This window comes from Pleuronectes platessa, chromosome 7, assembly GCF_947347685.1.
Source record: "Pleuronectes platessa chromosome 7, fPlePla1.1, whole genome shotgun sequence".
Lineage (NCBI taxonomy): Eukaryota > Metazoa > Chordata > Actinopteri > Pleuronectiformes > Pleuronectidae > Pleuronectes > Pleuronectes platessa.
The window spans coordinates 9,111,132-9,118,631 of NC_070632.1; positions in this window are offsets into that span (position 1 = coordinate 9,111,132).

Here is a 7,500-nt window from a genome sequence, read left to right on the forward strand (position 1 = left end):
GATAGTCAATACCACGCTTGTAATCAATTTGTTGTAATAATGAAAGGCCTTTATACAACTGTGATGGTTGAGGAGAAAGACCAAATTGCTGGTAGTTCAGTGTCAGCTGTTCCTGGATGCTCTGCAGTTATAAGAAAGGCGGCATTCTGTGTCTGTTGTGCTCTTTATGTTCATGGCATTCTGCTACTAGAAACGTCTCACTACACTGGTATAAACCACCCCCCTCATTTTGCTAGTAATAAAGTGATAAGAGTGCAATAGTTCTCTAGTTAAAATTCATGTTTGTATGCTGAGGAGTCATATTTGTTACATATTCATACATTAAACTGTAAAAGGGGCCAGTAGAAATTGCCAAAATCGTTTAACGAGACAATGATTTGTGCATTTGCTCCATTTTCAGCACGCTCCCAAAGAGGCCCAACCAACCATCTGCTGTTTCGATAAACTCTGACCTCTATGCCTCTCAAGTCCGAGCATGCCACCAGAGCAGATCCATCCGTACAGCCGGCCATGTTGTTAATCTCTGTGCAGAAGACAAGGTTATCATCACATGCCAACATCAAGGGACTGGTTTCACTCAGGGCACTCTCATCCTGTCACTTGCAGGACACACATTGTGATTAATACATTGTCGCGGTGCCGCAGTGTGACGATCTTGATGGCTGTACATCCAGGGTCTTTAGGGCTTTTTCCATGTCTGGCCAACATCAGGGGGGCAGTGGCTTTGTGCTGTGTTTTAGGTTCCATGTCTCGAGATGTGTGAAAACAGTCGAGGCAGCACGTACATAACTTGAGTTTGTATGTGTTTGTACTCCGGTGCGATAACTGTGACACACAGAAAGAAAATTCAAGAGGAGGGCGCCCAGGAGGCTTCCTAATCAGATGCCAGAACCACCTCAGCTGGCTTCTATCCAATGCGAAGGAGGACTTTTCTTTGAGCTCTCCCCGGTTGCTGACCTCCTCACCCTATGTCTCAGGGTGAGTCCAGCCACCCTACAGAGAAAACTGATTTTGGCTGCTTCTATCCAGGATCTCAGTTTTTCTGTGCCTACACAGAGTTCATGGCCATAGGTGAGGGTCGGAACATGGAATCAACTAAGCTCCGTCTCATTCCCAACCCAAGATTTTCCGGCAGATAGCTATGGTCAACGTCACCATATGACAAAGCTCTCATTGTTTGCATAGAGCACATAAGCAATTCTGAGTTCTTCAAACCGGACACTTTCCTCACTCGAGCTGCACCTGGGAACTGGGAGGTTTCCCCCGGGGTACAGCCAGAGCTCACTGGAGGGATTATATATCCCATCTGGCCTGGCAGCACCTCAGGATCTGTCAAGGAGAGCTGGAAAGCGTTGCTGGGGTGAGGAACATCTGGAATACAGTGGCTTGCATGTTGCCTCAGATAAAGGAGAAAAAAAAGAGGATGACTGAATGTGTGGGTGGATAGATGGATGGAAGTTTGGACTTTAAAGTGTTTATCTCTGATTGCTCTGTAGCCTCGGAAAGCACTAAAATCTTATCTTTAACATAATCCCAGATACTGACCATTAATGACTGTAATTTGTCTTCGTTGCAAGATCTTGTCAAAGCAGCGTTATTTTAGTGCTAATGATCTTAAAGCATCTGGCTCTGCATAAAATGTATGTTGAGCTGCTCGACTTGCTGGATCCTGTGTGGTGCCTAAAGAACTCCTCTCTTCTGACCTGAATTCTCAGCTCCTACAGGGGCGGTGTTAGTGCGCCACATTAGCATTTCCACTATTTCTTTGGGGTTCTGGTGTAATTAATTTAGAAAATGAGGGGATGATGTATAAACCTCTTAGGGGGAAATGTATGTGTCCTACTAATAAGTTATTAGCACAAGGAGAAAATAAATAAACACGGATCCTGCTTACAAAGGGGTTTAATAATGTTTATTTTATCTGGTTGTAGTGTGATGAAGACAGTGCCTCGTGATGTGTTATGCCATGCTGTGTAGAATGCTTCGGAGATGGAGTTGTCTCAGAAAAAAAGACAGACTGTGAGTGGCACATGTCTGAGTTTGACTTGGCATAAGCATAAAACCTCAAAATGGCAAATGATATGAATAAAATCCAGCTCTGATTTTGTTATTTCTGAAATGATCAAATGAAATGCATAATGGCTGTAGCTGTTGGTTTGGCCATTAGTGCAGGAGTGCAGAGCTTCGTGTCCAGAGTGCTGCCACAAGGCACTCAGCTAACACTCTGGAAAAGATGCATGCTCTGGAATTCAATGTATTTGTTTATTAGCAGCGATTCAGAGGGTGCAAGTGGTGCAGCTGATCCTGGGACAGTTTATAGACGGGACAAAAAGCACCTCATGACACAAAGTATTGTTAGCTCTGTTTTTATGCAGTTGATGTGTTCTACCCAACCTTCTGGCCTCATGGTTTTCCTGTTGTATAACTTTTATTTGCTGCTGTTACATCTCAATGTCATAATACTAGAGTTAGTCCAAAACTTTTGAGTTCATTCCAAATTTATTTTACACGGGTACTACCTCCAGGAAATACTACTACTCCGTGTTTATACATCTGAACTATCTGCCAACCATATAAATGAAGGCATTCCAATCTTAGTGTTACAAACTCCCTTGAGAAATGTGTGACAAGTTTATCATGACTGACATGTTCTCCCCTCTGGGCTTACCGTAGCTATTTGTGCTCGCTACTGAGACTCTTCAGTGCTACAAATTCATTCAACGTGAACTCAACTCCAGCTCGGGCTGCTGCCAGCTCTCAGAGAGACTTGCTGCTCATCACTTCGTGTGCATGTTAAACTGCAGCCGGATATTATATAAATTATTTAGATCTTCTGTGGTCACAGTATTATATATTTTTTAACTTGCAACAACTTCATTATTTCCCTGATAGCAGAAATAATATGATCCAGATCTGGCCCGGAGCTCCCACAAGTTCTAGCCCAGATATGTAAAAACAGATTCAGGCCACTGTCTGTGATTGTGATGATGTATACTTTATTTTATATTGTCGTAAATTTTAAAACAATCATAATACTGACAGGCACTAAATGTGGCATTAAGTTCATGGGTACCAGGACTTACGAATAGTATGCAAAACCTAACAGGCACAGAGTCTAATCTGTAACTTTTGTAAATTAACCAATCCTGAGAGCCTCTATGCAAACAGAAGGTTTACTAGGTTATCTGGCTTAGTCAACGGTTAGTGCCACTTGAGAACCCTATAGCCGTGTGTGTATTTTTAGAAAATGGCAGTTAAATCAACCAATCCTCTTGTGGGCAGGATCAAAAATCATTGCCCGAGGCCTACCCAAAGGCTTTAGGCCGGAGCTATCCCAAGAGGTTTTATTTTTTAATGTCTAAGTGCTGCATAGCAGATTAGCAAATTCTGTCAGACAGCACAGATAAAGTCAAAGGACAGTGGACGGCAAAGTAGGAGGAAAAACTGTGTAACTAAACTAAACAGAGGGGACAGAACGTATATTCTGCTTCAATTGTGTTCTGATTTTACGAGATGATACAATGAATATAAGGCAATACAGTTCATTGGTAGCTGTTTTAGCCAGGGATCAGATTTGTTCTGCTTTAATGTTGAAAGAAGAAGAGGAAGTTGACACTCCTCGCCTTCTTGCTGGTTTTTAACATCATTGAATGTAAATGAACAATACTTTGGTAATCATGGTTTCAGTGGAGTCAGTGCAAGTTAACCAGGAGTAGTGTCTTGCATGAGTTTGCATGTTGCACTGCTTTGCACAATCTTTTGAACTATTCTTTGGCCACTCTGCCTTCGGTTGTAGAAAAATTGCCTTAAATGAATAAATAGGTAGTCAGGGAATTGAAAGGACAACCACAATAAACTTTGTCACACAGAATTCAAGTGAGTTTTTATTACTTCTTAGTCTCCTTGCTGGAGGCAGTAGGATACATACCAGTGTAAACTCAAACTTGCAAAAGAAAGTGCTCTAGCTAAGTGGGTGCTCCAGCAGTTCACTTTAGAACTTAACCCTCAGTGAGGTGTGAAAAAAGCCTTTCTGCTGTTTTGACGCTGCTGAGCACTCATTCAGCTCAAGGTGTTTGAAAACCGATCAGCACAGTGGGACCAGAGTAGTGGACAGGTGAAATCGGGCACTGAGAATGAGCATAGAGAGAATTTGAACGTAGAGCAGGTTGTGGTGGACGAGCTACATTGTGAACAAGCCTGTCAGATCGCTGTTCATACTGAGGAACATAAACAAAGCCATTGATAGTTGTTACTCCCTCCAGAGGAGAATATAAAGCTGAGTGTTCCGTGCAGTGTGTAAATAACTGAACAGGCTTGATATTGCCTTTTACCCCTTTTTATTTATTGTCAGTCTTTTTTATTCAATTGTCTGAGTTTTCACATCTTCTTTAGTTTTTGTCTGGTAAGGCTAAAATGAGGAAAGTGGTAATATAGTTCTCACTGATGACACATAGGCAGCAATGCTCCTGTGGATTTAAACTGTTATATAGTTAATATGAATTGTGAAGACTTCAATTTATTACCTTACAGTTTTAATGGTATATTATTATACACTACGATCTATTAGATATAAATATTCAATTATTACCATACATTCAAAAGCTCTGCCACATCTAAAAAAAATGTGAGTCACCAACATTTTCTTATTTAAATCTCAGTACACTTTTTTCAGTGATTTTATTCTTATTCAAGTACAAATTTGAATACCTTCTAGAATAAAACTACTGTTGCTGGGTTTCAAACACACCTCAGTGGTAATTGACAGGCTGAGCAATGCTGAAACTGCTGGATATATCTTTCTTTGAAGTGATGCACAGGAGCATGAAGTTACTGTTAATGCTCCAAGATACTTTCTTTGTCTTTGATTTTCTTTTATAAGTCCGTAAATCCCAAAGTTCATAACATCAATGCTGTCGGATCAAGGTTGTGTTTGAATTTGGCATTAAACAATTGTTGTTGCCAGCTGCACACTGTGAAGGATTGTTTCTATTAAAACTTGGCCTCAGCAAATATCATCAGTGAATCCTTGGAAATTCACAGAGGAATAAAGACCGAGAGCATTTTTGCAGATCGGAGAAAACTGTTACATTGAGAGTGAAGAAAAAGCCTGTGAACATGAACAAATCAATGTGTGCCGGCCTTAATATTGATCCGATATTGCTGTAAATAGCATGTGCAGGATTCTCCATTTGCATGTTGTTAGGTTTTTTTTGAAAAAAAAGCTTGTTTTCCTCACTTTCTGTGAGTTTGTGCATAAAGAATGAATGAAAGAGAGAGAATAAGAAATGCACTTCTTTCCACCAAGGTCCAAAGAGCAGCACTGTGACAGCTTGGGTCTGGGAGGCAGACACCCTCTCAACATCCCATCCCAGAGGTCCTGCTCAGACCTGGCAGTAACATCTGTCTCAGGGGATTCAAACACAACTGGGCGACCCCAAGTTTGCCAGTTTACACCTGATGTCAGAATGAGTCTCATGCCTCCCCAGTGACCACATGTCACCATTCCCTGCTCTTAACACGTTAATCAGGATCAGTCCGACTATACTAGTGTTTCAATTGTCAATTTGTTTGTGTGTGATGTGCACATTTACATTCACTCAGTACAAAAAGGAGAATACACAACCTTCCTCTTCGCTTCCTCATCTTTCTTCTTGTTCACACCCCTTCAATTCGATGCTGTGCCTGAATTTACTGAAATGTATGAAAAATCGAATAACAACTCACAATGGTTGTTGTAGCCGCTGATACCGGAGTGTCCAGTCATTATTTGCCAGACTGTAGTGTCTCAGGGTCTGAGATATCCGTATTGTGACTCCGTCCTCCTTGTAGCTACTAGCTTGGTATAAAGGGCTGGTGAGAAAAGGAATGGTTAAGCAAATTCTAAGACATGTCTCATGTGTTGAGTCTGTTTCAAAGTCCAAGAAAAAAAGAGGAGACTGATAAAGCAGTAACATGCTCTGTACGAAAATCAGTGCAGTTCAAACTCTCAGCTTTAGCTGTCATGGAAACGCAATAGATATTATTCTCGTCCCTCGAGAGATTGAGAATGAAAACGCACATCAAACTTGGATCTGGAGGTTATTCTTCACTGGACTTAAGGGTTTTGACCTCTGTGATCTCTCATCTTTGCTGTGGCTCTATCACTTTCTTAACTTCAATCTAAAATAGTCCTTTAAGCTTTTTAAAGCTATTGCACGGGAGGAGCCTTGAAAAAGATACCATTCATGAAGGTGAATGCTTGAGCGGCGCATGCATCCCCCACTGGTATTTTTTTAGATTTGCAGGCTAGGTTATTTATATAAAAAATATATGACAAAGCAGAAAGTCTTATTTATATTGTGTTAATTATGTATTTTATCGATCAATGTTCGGAAAGCAGGTTGAGAAACAGAAAAGATCAAACTGTCTATGCAGGAATGTATCTATGTGGCAGCCTTTCCTATAAAGTCAGGTAGTTGCTCCACAAATGGTTGTACAACAGCATAAGTGCACATCAGGGAGTTCGTATCCATCTATCTGTCTATCTGTAATACAGTAAGGCTGTACTTAGGCCCACTTAGGTCCAACTCGCTGCAGTCCTTCAATGTGCAATGCTTAGTCTTTTGCCGTCGGTAGTAAACTGTCCCTGTCACTCCGAAGTCTGATGAGCATCTGATCGTAATATCCAACCGCGAGGAAGCAACAGGTCAAGCAGGGTTCAGACAAAAACTTAGAAATAATGTTCGGGTTTGCATCAGGTTAGGTTACATCAGACAAACAACAGGGAATGAATGGTAAGACTTCAGAAAGTAGCAGGTTTGTTTCGGGCTCAGTTACATTGTATTTACTCAAATCCTTGTCTCCTAGCAGACTAACAACTGAGGGACAACAAAGCTTCAATGCAGTTGTAGTTCCTGGAAAAAAAAAATCCGTTCCATAAGTGTTGGAGATCAGGTAAAGAAGTGCACCAAAAGTTCCACATAGGTTGGTCACCCCTGCTTTGATAGCATTTGGTAGATTGCTTCACTATTTTGGAACTAACCAACTAGAGCAGTCTGGACCAGGATTGCTTTGTCTGCAAGGGTGGCGATCCTGGAGGCCACTCCTTGGAGGATCACGGTGGCCTGCATGAGCATGAGCCCGTATGATTGCATTTAAGTAGACGGGTGCAGTGGTAGCAGTCACTCCGTAGGCAAGCATTAGTGGCTTGAGTTGGATTCTGGCAGCCGAGGGTTGGCGGTGGAGGTTATTGAGCATTGCAGTAACGTGCACTTGCCACCGGCCAGTCACCTGTTATCTTGGTCTCTGGTCAGATTCTGTCAGGAAATTTGTGACCAATACATTTAATATGTTCCTAATTGTGTGTCTCATAGATGGTTGACCTGAGGGGTGGAGGAAGGCTTTTAGATTAGGATGTTTTGTTTTATGCTCGGATAATGAAATGCTTCTACTGCACTTTAAACTTTTTTGGTTTGACTTACATGGAACAAACTGCCAACTGAAAATACACCCCCGGTTTTA